We start from the raw sequence: 12,859 nt of genomic DNA on the forward strand, positions 1-12,859 counted from the left end.
ATTAATGAAAAGCTCTCCTCTACATCGCATACCAGTACGTCAACCAGCCTAGTCTTATGTTTTTTACGTTAAGCTGTAAGTTAAAACAAGCTCTGTGTGCCTGATTCCCCATCTCATCCTTGATTCTAAAGTCTGGGAACCTGATAATGATCACACCAGCCGTTCCAATTGGATAGCTCATTGTATCATTGACATGACCTAGAAGTAATCCAACAAACACCTCGACATAAGGGAACTTTGGAAAGATTGTGTTGATGTCTATTGATGTTTTCTGGAAGGGGGTTTGGTGGGAGGAAGCTGTTGTCATTTTCAACAATGCCAAGTGGAGAGCACTCGATGAAGGTTGGAATTAGAGCCACAATGTGATGGAAATGGGGATGCTTTCTCCTCTGTGTTGGGTATAAATTTGTAAATCGATATTCTGTATAAATGTTGTTACACATTGCATGAAGAGTCAATCTCTCCCTCAGTGTCAGTAGTTTCCAGTTGGGCGATGGCCCTCAATATGAGATGGATATCTTCATTCCTACTCTCTTCCACGGTTTGTGTTCTGGCTTTATCTCCGGGATTCTGTGTTGTGTTCTGTATTTTGTTTTTACTCTGATGGTTTGACAGCCGAGTCTTAAATTGGACAGGTTTATGGTCAACGCCATTCCCACTAGTGTACAGGAGTAGCGACAATGTAGGGAATGATTGGACACCACACACGCACCCAGCAATCCCTCTGGAATGTGTCATTTGATCCAATCAGTGACAGGCTGGAGGCAGAGAGAGCACCTTTCAACCTCTGCTCGATGGCACAGAGATCCCAACGTATAGCAGGACTGCCGGCATCACCCGTCAGAGTTCAGAGAACGCACAGCGCTCACACTCCCGGGTTCAGAGAACGCACAGCGCTCACACTCCCGAGTTCAGAGAACGCACAGCGCTCACACTCCCACGTTCAGAGAACACACAGCACTCACACTCCCAAGTTCAGAGAACGCACAGCGCTCACACTCCCGAGTTCAGAGAACGAACAGCGCTCACACTCCCGAGTCCAGAGAACGCACGGCGCTCACACTCCCGAGTTCAGGGAACGCACAGCGCTCACACTCCCGAGTTCAGGGAACGCACGGCGCTCACACTCCTGAATTCAGGGAACGCACAGCGCTCACACTCCCGAGTTCAGAGAACGCACGGCGCTCACACTCCTGAATTCAGGGAACGCACAGCGCTCACACTCCCAAGTTCAGAGAACGCACGGCGCTCACACTCCTGAATTCAGGGAACGCACAGCGCTCACACTCCCGAGTTCAGAGAACGCACAGCGCTCACACTCCCGAGTTCAGAGAACGCACGGCGCTCACACTCCCGAATTCAGGGAACGCACAGCGCTCACACTCCCGAGTTCAGAGAACGCACAGCGCTCACACTCCCGAGTTCAGGGAACGCACAGCGCTCACACTCCCGAGTTCAGAGAACGCACAGCGCTCACACTCCCGAGTTCAGGGAACGCACAGCGCTCACACTCCCAAGTTCAGAGAACGCACAGCGCTCACACTCCCGAGTTCAGGGAACGCACAGCGCTCACACTCCCAAGTTCAGAGAACGCACGGCGCTCACACTCCTGAATTCAGGGAACGCACAGCGCTCACACTCCCGAGTTCAGAGAACGCACAGCGCTCACACTCCCGAGTTCAGAGAACGCACGGCGCTCACACTCCCGAATTCAGGGAACGCACAGCGCTCACACTCCCGAGTTCAGAGAACGCACAGCGCTCACACTCCCGAGTTCAGGGAACGCACAGCGCTCACACTCCCGAGTTCAGAGAACGCACAGCGCTCACACTCCCGAGTTCAGGGAACGCACAGCGCTCACACTCCCGAGTTCAGAGAACGCACGGCGCTCACACTCCCGAGTTCAGGGAACGCACAGCGCTCACACCCCCGAGTTCAGAGAACGCACGGCGCTCACACTCCCGAGTTCAGGGAACGCACAGCGCTCACACTCCCGAGTTCAGAGAACGCACGGCGCTCACACTCCCGAATTCAGGGAACGCACAGCGCTCACACTCCCGAGTTCAGAGAACGCAGAGCACTCACACTCCCGAGTTCAGAGAATGCAAGGTGCTCACACTCCCAAGTTCAGAGAATGCACAGCGCTCACACTCCTGAGTTTAGACAACGCACAGCGCTCACACTCCTGAATTCAGGGAACGCACAGCGCTCACACTCCCGAGTTCAGAGAATGCAGAGCGCTCACACCCCCGAATTCAGGGAACGCATAGCGCTAACAATCCCGAGTTCAGAGAATGCACAGCGCTCACACACCCGAGTTCAGAGAACGCACAGCGCTCACACTCCCGAGTTCAGAGAACGCACAGCGCTCACACTCCCGAGTTCAGAGAAAGCACAGCGCTCACACTCCCGAGTTCAGAGAACGCACAGCGCTCACACTCCCGAGTTCAGGGAATGCACAGCGTTCACACTCCCGAGTTCAGAGAATGCACAGCGCTCACACTCCCGAGTTCAGAGAACGCACGGCACTCACACTCCCAAATTCAGCGAACGCACATCGCTCACAATCCCGAGTTCAGAGAATGCACAGCGCTCACACTCCCGAGTTCAGGGAACGCACAGCGCTCACACTCCCGAGTTCAGAGAATGCACGGCGCTCACACTCTCGAGTTCAGAGAACGCACAGCGCTAACACTCCCGAGTTCAGAGAACGCACAGCGCTCACACTCCCGAGTTCAGAGAACGCACAGCGCTCACACTCCCGAGTTCAGAGAACGCACGGCGCTCACACTCCCGAATTCAGGGAACGCACAGCGCTGACACTCCCGAGTTCAGAGAACGCACGGCACTCACACTCCCGAGTTCAGGTAACGCACAGCGCTCACACTCCCGAGTTCAGAGAATGCACGGCGCTCACACTCCCGAATTCAGGGAACGCACAGCGCTCACACTCCCGAGTTCAGAGAACGCACAGCGCTCACACTCCCGAGTTCAGAGAACGCAAGGTGCTCAAACTCCCGAGTTCAGGGAACACACAACGCTCACACACCCGAATTCAGAGAACGCACAGCGCTCACACTCCCGAGTTCAGAGAACGCACAGCGCTCACACTCCCGAGTTCAGAGAACGCACAGTGCTCACACTCCCGAGTTCAGAGAACGCACAGCGCTCACACTCCCGAGTTCAGAGAACGCACAGCGCTCACACTCCCGAGTTCAGAGAACGCACAGCGCTCACACTCCCGAGTTCAGGGAACGCACAGTGCTCACACTCCCGAGTTCAGAGAACACACAGCGCTCACACTCCTGAGTTCAAAGAACGCACAGCGCTCACACTCCTGAGTTCAGAGAACGCACAGCGCTCACACTCCTGAGTTCAGAGAACGCACAGCGCTCGCACTCCCGAGTTCAGGGAACGCACAGTGCTCACACTCCCGAGTTCAGAGAAAGTACAGCGCTCACACTCCCGAGTTCAGAGAATGCACAGCGCTCAAACTCCCGAGTTCAGAGAACGCACGGCGCTCACACTCCTGAGTTCAGAGAACGCACGGCGCTCACAGTCCCGAGTTCAGAGAACGCACAGCGCTCACACTCCCGGGTTCAGAGAATGCACATTGCTCACACTCCCGAGTTCAGAGAATGCACAGCGCTCACAGTCCCGAGTTCAGAGAAAGCACAGCACTCACACTCCCGAATTCAGAGAACGCACAGCGCTCACACTCCCGAGTTCAGAGAACGCACAGCATTCACACTCCCGAGTTCAGAGAACGCACAGCGCTCACACTCCCAAGTTCAGAGAACGCACAGCGCTCACACTCCCGAGTTCAGAGAATGCACAGCACTCACACTCCCGAGTTCAGAGAAAGCACAGCACTCACACTCCCGAATTCAGAGAACGCACAGCGCTCACACTCCCGAGTTCAGAGAATGCTCAGCGCTCACACTCCTGAGTTCATCGAACGCACAGCGCTCACACTCCCGAGTTCAGAGAATGCTCAGCGCTCACACTCCCGAGTTCATCGAACGCACAGCGCTCACACTCCCGAGTTCAGAGAACGCACAGCGCTCACACTCCCGAGTTCAGAGAACGCGCAGCGCTCACACTCCCGAGTTCAGAGAACGCACAGCGCTCACACTCCCGAGTTCAGAGAACGCACGGCACTCACACTCCCGAGTTCAGAGAACACACAGCGTTCACACTCTTGAGTTCAGAGAACGCACAACGCTCACACTCCCGGGTTCAGAGAACGCACAGCGCTCACACTCCTGAGTTCAGAGAACGCACAGCGCTCACACTCCCGAGTTCAGAGAACACACAGCGTTCACACTCTTGAGTTCAGAGAACGCACAACGCTCACACTCCCGAGTTCAGAGAACACATAGCGCTCACACTCCTGAGTTCAGAGAACGCACAGCGCTCACACTCCCGAGTTCAGAGAACGCACAGCGCTCACACTCCTGAGTTCAGAGAATGCACAACACTCACACTCCCGAGTTCAGAGAACGCACAGCGCTCACACTCCCGAGTTCATCGAACGCACAGCGCTCACACTCCTGAGTTCAGAGAACGCACAATGCTCACACTCCCGAGTTCAGAGAACGCACAGCGCTCACACTCCTGAGTTCAGAGAACGCACAACGCTCACACTCCCGAGTTCAGAGAACGCACAGCGCTCACACTCCCGAGTTCAGAGAACACACAGTGCTCACACTCCCGAGTTCAGAGAACTCACAGCGATCACACTGCCACCTTCAGAGAACACACAGCGCTCACACTCCCAATTTCAGGGAACACACAGCACTCACATTCCTGAGTTCAGAGAACACACAGCGCTCACACTCCCCAGTTCAGAGAACGCACAGCGCTCACAGTCCCGAGTTCAGAGAACGCACAGCGCTCACACTCCCGAGTTCAGAGAATGCATAACGCTCACACTCCCGAGTTCAGAGAACGCACAGCGCTCACACTCCCGAGTTCAGAGAACACACAGCGCTCACACTCTCGAGTTCAGAGAACACACAGCGCTCACACTCCTGTGTTCAGAGAAGACACAGCGCTCACACGACCGAGTTCAGGGAACGCACAGCGCTCACACTCCCGAGTTCAGAGAATGCACAGTGCTCACATTCCCGAGTTCAGAGAACGCACAGCGCTCACAGTCCCTAGTTCAGAGAATGCACAGCACTCACATTCCTGAGTTCAGAGAACACACAGCGCTCACACTCCCGAGTTCAGAGAACACACAGCGCTCACACTCCCGAGTTCAGAGAATGCACAGCGCTCACATTCCCGAGTTCAGAGAACGCACAGCGCTCACACTCCCGAGTTCAGAGAACACACAGCACTCACACTCCCGAGTTCAGAGAATGCACAGCGCTCACATTCCCGAGTTCAGAGAACGCACAGCGTTCACACTCCCGAGTTCACACAATGCACAGCGCTCACACTCCCGAGTTCAGAGAACGCACAGCGCTCACATTCCCGAGTTCAGAGAACGCACAGCGCTCACACTCCCAAGTTCAGGGAACGCACAGTGCTCACACTCCCGAGTTCAGAGAACACACAGCGCTCAAACTCCCGAGTTCAGAGAACGCACAGCGCTCACACACCCGAGTTCAGGGAACGCACAGCGCTCACACTCCCGAGTTCAGAGAACGCTCAGCGCTCACACTCCCAAGTTCAGAGAACGCACAGCGCTCACACTCCCGAGTTCAGAGAACGCACAGCGATCACACTCCCGAGTTCAGAGAACACACAGCGCTCACAGTCCCGAGTTCAGAGAACGCACAGCGCTCACACTCCCAAGTTCAGGGAACGCACAGCGCTCACACTCCCGAGTTCAGAGACCGCACAGTGCTCACACTCCCGAGTTCAGAGAACACACAGCGATCACACTCCCGAGTTCAGAGAACACACAGCGCTCACACTGCCACGTTCAGAGAACACACAGCGCTCACACTGCCACGTTCAGAGAACACACAGCGCTCACATTCCCGAGTTCAGGGAACACACAGCACTCACACTCCCGAGTTCAGGGAACACACAGCACTCACACTCCCGAGTTCAGAGAACACACAGTGCTCACACTCCCGAGTTCAGAGAACACACAGCGCTCACAGTCCCGAGTTCAGAGAACGCACAGCGCTCACACCCCCCGAGTTCAGAGAACGCACAGTGCTCACACTCCCGAGTTCAGAGAACGCACAGTGCTCACACTCCCGAGTTCAGAGAACACACAGCGCTCACAGTCCCGAGTTCAGTGAACGCACAGCGCTCACACCCCCGAGTTCAGAGAACGCACAGTGCTCACACTCCCGAGTTCAGAGAACACACAGCGCTCACAGTCGCGAGTTCAGAGAACGCACAGCGCTCACACTCCTGAGTTCAGAGAACACACAGCACTCACAGTCGCGAGTTCAGAGAACGCACAGCACTCACACTCCCGAGTTCAGGGAACGCACAGCGCTCACACTCCCGAGTTCAGAGAACACACAGCGCTCACAGTCCCGAGTTCAGTGAACGCACAGCGCTCACACCCCCGAGTTCAGAGAACGCACAGTGCTCACACTCCCGAGTTCAGAGAACACACAGCGCTCACAGTCGCGAGTTCAGAGAACGCACAGCGCTCACACTCCTGAGTTCAGAGAACACACAGCACTCACAGGCGCGAGTTCAGAGAACGCACAGCGCTCACACTCCCAAGTTCAGAGGATGCACAGTGCTCACACTCCCGAGTTCAGAGAATGCACAGCGCTCACACTCCCGAGTTCAGAGAACGCACAGCGCTCACACTCCCGAGTTCAGGGAATGCACAGTGCTCACACTCCCGAGTTCAGAGAACGCACAGTGCTCACACGCCCGAGTTCAGGGAACGCACAGCGCTCACACCCCCGAGTTCAGAGAAGTAACAGTGCTCACACTCCCGAGTTCAGAGAACACACAGCGCTCACAGTCGCGAGTTCAGAGAACGCACAGCGCTCACACTCCTGAGTTCAGAGAACACACTGCACTCACAGTCGCGAGTTCAGAGAACGCACAGCGCTCACACTCCCAAGTTCAGAGGATGCACAGTGCTCACACTCCCGAGTTCAGAGAACGCACAGCGCTCACACTCCCGAGTTCAGGGAACGCACAGCGCTCACACTCCCGAGTTCAGGGAACGCACAGCGCTCACACTCTCGAGTTCAGAGAACGCACAGCGCTCACACTCCCGAGTTCAGGGAACGCACAGCGCTCACACTCCCGAGTTCAGGGAACGCACAGCGTTAACAATCCCGAGTTCAGAGAACACACAGCGCTCACACTCCCGAGTTCAGAGAACGCACAGTGCTCACATTCCCGAGTTCAGAGAACGCACAGTGCTCAAATTCCCGAGTTCAGAGAACACACAGCGCTCACACTCCCGAGTTCAGAGAACGCACAGTGCTCACATTCCCGAGTTCAGAGAATGCACAGTGCTCACACTCCCGAGTTCAGAGAACGCACAGCGCTCACACTCCCGAGTTCACACAATGCACAGCGCTCACACTCCCGAGTTCACACAATGCACAGCGCTCACACTCCCGAGTTCAGAGAACGCACAGCGCTCACACTCCCGAGTTCAGAGAACGCACAGCGCTCACACTCCCGAGTTCAGAGAACGCACAGCGCTCACACTCCCGAGTTCACACAATGCACAGCGCTCACACTCCCGAGTTCAGAGAACGCACAGCGCTCACACTCCCGAGTTCAGAGAACGCACGGCGCTCACACTCCCGAATTCAGGGAACGCACAGTGCTCACACTCCCGAGTTCAGAGAACGCACAGCGCTCACACTCCCGAGTTCAGAGAACGCACAGCACTCACACTCCCGAGTTCAGGGAACACACAACGCTCACACACCCAAATTCAGAGAACGCACAGCGCTCACACTCCCGAGTTCAGGGAATGCACAGCGCTCACACTCCCAAGTTCAGAGAATGCACAGCGCTCACACTCCTGAGTTCAGAGAACGCACAGCGCTTACACTCCCGACTACAGAGAACGCACAGCGCTCTCACTCCCGAGTTCAGAGAACGCACGACGCTCACACTCCCGAATTCAGGGAACACACAGCGCTCACACTCCCGAGTTCAGAGAACGCACAGTGCTCACATTCCCGAGTTCAGAGAACGCACAGTGCTCACATTCCCGAGTTCAGAGAACACACAGCGCTCACACTCCCGAGTTCAGAGAATGCGCAGTGCTCACACTCCCGAGTTCAGAGAACGCACAGCGCTCACACTCCCGAGTTCACACAATGCACAGCGCTCACACTCCCGAGTTCACACAATGCACAGCGCTCACACTCCCGAGTTCAGAGAACGCACAGCGCTCACACTCCCGAGTTCAGAGAACGCACAGCGCTCACACTCCCGAGTTCAGAGAACGCACAGCGCTCACACTCCCAAGTTCAGAGAACGCACAGCGCTCACACTCCCGAGTTCAGAGAACACACAGCACTCACATGCCCGAATTCAGAGAACGCACAGCGCTCACACTCCCAAGTTCAGAGAACGCACAGCGCTCACACTCCCGAGTTCAGAGAACACACAGCACTCACATGCCCGAATTCAGAGAACGCACAGCGCTCACACTCCAAAGTTCAGAGAACGCACAGTGCTCACACTCCCGAGTTCAGGGAACGCACAGCGCTCACACTCCCGAGTTCAGAGAATGCACGGCGCTCACACTCCCGAATTCAGGGAACGCACAGCGCTCACACTCCCGAGTTCAGAGAACGCACAGCGCTCACACTCCCGAGTTCAGAGAACGCACAGCACTCACACTCCCGAGGTCAGGGAACACACAACGCTCACACACCCAAATTCAGAGAACGCACAGCGCTCACACTCCCGAGTTCAGGGAACGCACAGCGCTCACACTCCCAAGTTCAGAGAATGCACAGCGCTCACACTCCTGAGTTCAGAGAACGCACAGCGCTTACACTCCCGACTTCAGAGAACGCACAGCGCTCTCACTCCCGAGTTCAGAGAACGCACGACGCTCACACTCCCGAATTCAGGGAACACACAGCGCTCACACTCCCGAGTTCAGAGAACGCACGGCGCTCAAACTCCCGAGTTCAGGGAACGCACAGCGCTCACACTCCCGAGTTCAGAGAACGCACGGCGCTCACACTCCCGAGTTCAGGGAACGCACAGCGCTCACACTCCCGAGTTCAGAGAACGCACGGCGCTCACACTCCCAAGTTCAGAGAACGCACGGCGCTCACACTCCCGAATTCAGGGAACGCACAGCGCTCACACTCCCGAGTTCAGAGAACGCACAGCGCTCACACTCCCGAGTTCAGAGAACGCACAGCGCTCACACTCCATTGTTCAGGGAACGCACAGCACTCAGACTCCCGAGTTCAGAGAACGCACAGCGCTCACACTCCCGAGTTCAGAGAACACAAGGTGCTCACACTCCTGAGTTCAGAGACCACACAGCGCTCACACTCCTGAGTTCAGGGAACACACAGCGCTCACACTCCTGAGTTAAGAGAATGCACAGCGCTCACACTCCCAAGTTCAGGGAACGCACAGCGCTCACACTCCCGAGTTCAGAGAATGCACAGCGCTCACACTCCCGAGTTCAGAGAACGCACAGCGCTCACATGCCCGAGTTCAGAGAACGCACAGCGCTCACACTCCCGAGTTCAGAGAACGCACAGTGCTCACACTCCCGAGTTCAGAGAACATACAGCGCTCACAGTCGCGAGTTCAGAGAACGCACAGCGCTCACACTCCTGAGTTCAGAGAACACACAGCACTCACAGTCGCGAGTTCAGAGAACGCACAGCACTCACACTCCCGAGTTCAGGGAACGCACAGCGCTCACACTCCCGAGTTCAGAGAACACACAGCGCTCACAGTCCCGAGTTCAGTGAACGCACAGCGCTCACACCCCCGAGTTCAGAGAACGCACAGTGCTCACACTCCCGAGTTCAGAGAACACACAGCACTCACAGTCGCGAGTTCAGAGAACGCACAGCGCTCACACTCCTGAGTTCAGAGAACACACAGCACTCACAGTCGCGAGTTCAGAGAACGCACAGCGCTCACACTCCCAAGTTCAGAGGATGCACAGTGCTCACACTCCCGAGTTCAGAGAACGCACAGCGCTCACACTCCCGAGTTCAGAGAACGCACAGCGCTCACACTCCCGAGTTCAGGGAACGCACAGTGCTCACACTCCCGAGTTCAGAGAACACACAGTGCTCACACGCCCGAGTTCAGGGAACGCACAGCGCTCACACTCCCGAGTTCAGGGAACGCACAGCGCTCACACTCCCGAGTTCAGGGAACGCACAGCGCTCACACTCTCGAGTTCAGAGAACGCACAGCGCTCACACTCCCGAGTTCAGGGAACGCACAGCGCTCACACTCCCGAGTTCAGGGAACGCACAGTGCTCACACTCCCGAGTTCAGGGAACGCACAGCGCTCACACTCCCGAGTTCAGAGAACGCACAGCGCTCACACTCCCGAGTTCAGGGAATGCACAGCGTTAACAATCCCGAGTTCAGAGAACACACAGCGCTCACACTCCCGAGTTCAGAGAACGCACAGCGCTCACACTCCCGAGTTCAGAGAACACACAGCACTCACATGCCCGAATTCAGAGAAAGCACAGCGCTCACACTCCCAAGTTCAGAGAACGCACAGCGCTCACACTCCTGAGTTCAGAGAACACACAGCACTCACATGCCCGAATTCAGAGAACGCACAGCGCTCACACTCCAAAGTTCAGAGAACGCACAGTGCTCACACTCCCGAGTTCAGGGAACGCACAGCGCTCACACTCCCGAGTTCAGAGAACGCACGGCGCTCACACTCCCGAATTCAGGGAACGCACAGTGCTCACACTCCCGAGTTCAGAGAACGCACAGCGCTCACACTCCCGAGTTCAGAGAACGCACAGCACTCACACTCCCGAGTTCAGGGAACACACAACGCTCACACACCCAAATTCAGAGAACGCACAGCGCTCACACTCCTGAGTTCAGGGAATGCACAGCGCTCACACTCCCAAGTTCAGAGAATGCACAGCGCTCACACTCCTGAGTTCAGAGAACGCACAGCGCTTACACTCCCGACTTCAGAGAACGCACAGCGCTCTCACTCCCGAGTTCAGAGAACGCACGACGCTCACACTCCCGAATTCAGGGAACACACAGCGCTCACACTCCCGAGTTCAGAGAAAGCACAGCGCTCACACTCCCGAGTTCAGAGAACGCACAGCGCTCACACTCCATTGTTCAGGGAACGCACAGCACTCAGACTCCCGAGTTCAGAGAACGCACAGCGCTCACACTCCCGAGTTCAGAGAACACAAGGTGCTCACACTCCTGAGTTCAGAGAACACACAGCGCTCACACTCCCAAGTTCAGGGAACGCACAGCGCTCACACTCCCGAGTTCAGAGAATGCACAGCGCTCACACTCCTGAGTTCAGAGAACGCACAGCGCTCACATGCCCGAGTTCAGAGAACGCACAGCGCTCACACTCCCGAGTTCAGAGAACGCACAGCGCTCACACTCCCAAGTTCAGGGAACGCACAGCGCTCACTCGCCCGAGTTCAAAGAACGCACAGCGCTCACACTCCCGAGTTCAGTGAACGCACAGCGCTCACACCCCCGAGTTCAGAGAACGCACAGTGCTCACACTCCCGAGTTCAGAGAACACACAGCGCTCACAGTCGCGAGTTCAGAGAACGCACAGCACTCACACTCCTGAGTTCAGAGAACACACAGCACTCACAGTAGCGAGTTCAGAGAACGCACAGCACTCACACTCCCGAGTTCAGGGAACGCACAGCGCTCACACTCCCGAGTTCAGAGAACACACAGCGCTCACAGTCCCGAGTTCAGTGAACGCACAGCGCTCACACCCCCGAGTTCAGAGAACGCACAGTGCTCACACTCCCGAGTTCAGAGAACACACAGCGCTCACAGTCGCGAGTTCAGAGAATGCACAGCGCTCACACTCCTGAGTTCAGAGAACACACAGCACTCACAGTCGCGAGTTCAGAGAACGCACAGCGCTCACACTCCCAGGTTCAGAGGATGCACAGTGCTCACACTCCCGAGTTCAGAGAACGCACAGCGCTCACACTCCCGAGTTCAGAGAACGCACAGCGCTCACACTCCCGAGTTCAGGGAACGCACAGTGCTCACACTCCCGAGTTCAGAGAACACACAGTGCTCACACGCCCGAGTTCAGGGAACGCACAGCGCTCACACTCCCGAGTTCAGGGAACGCACAGCGCTCACACTCCCGAGTTCAGAGAACGCACAGCGCTCACACTCTCGAGTTCAGAGAACGCACAGCGCTCACACTCCCGAGTTCAGGGAACGCACAGCGCTCACACTCCCGAGTTCAGGGAACGCACAGCGCTCACACTCCCGAGTTCAGGGAACGCACAGCGCTCACACTCCCGAGTTCAGAGAACGCACAGCGCTCACACTCCCGAGTTCAGGGAACGCACAGCGTTAACAATCCCGAGTTCAGAGAACACACAGCGCTCACACTCCCGAGTTCAGAGAACGCACAGTGCTCACACTACCGAGTTCAGAGAACACATAGCGCTCACACGCCCGAGTTCAGGGAACGCACAGCGCTCACACTCCCGAGTTCAGGGAACGCACAGCGTTAACAATCCCGAGTTCAGAGAACACACAGCGCTCACACTCCCGAGTTCAGAGAACGCACAGTGCTCACATTCCCGAATTCAGAGAACGCACAGCGCTCACACTCCCAAGTTCAGAGAACGCACAGCGCTCACACTCCCGAGTTCAGAGAACACACAGCACTCACATGCCCGAATTCAGAGAACGC

The sequence above is a fragment of the Somniosus microcephalus genome, chromosome 2 (assembly GCF_052327205.1).
Source record: "Somniosus microcephalus isolate GS21.2 chromosome 2, FLI_Smic_1.0, whole genome shotgun sequence".
In the NCBI taxonomy this organism is placed as follows: Eukaryota; Metazoa; Chordata; class Chondrichthyes; order Squaliformes; family Somniosidae; genus Somniosus; species Somniosus microcephalus.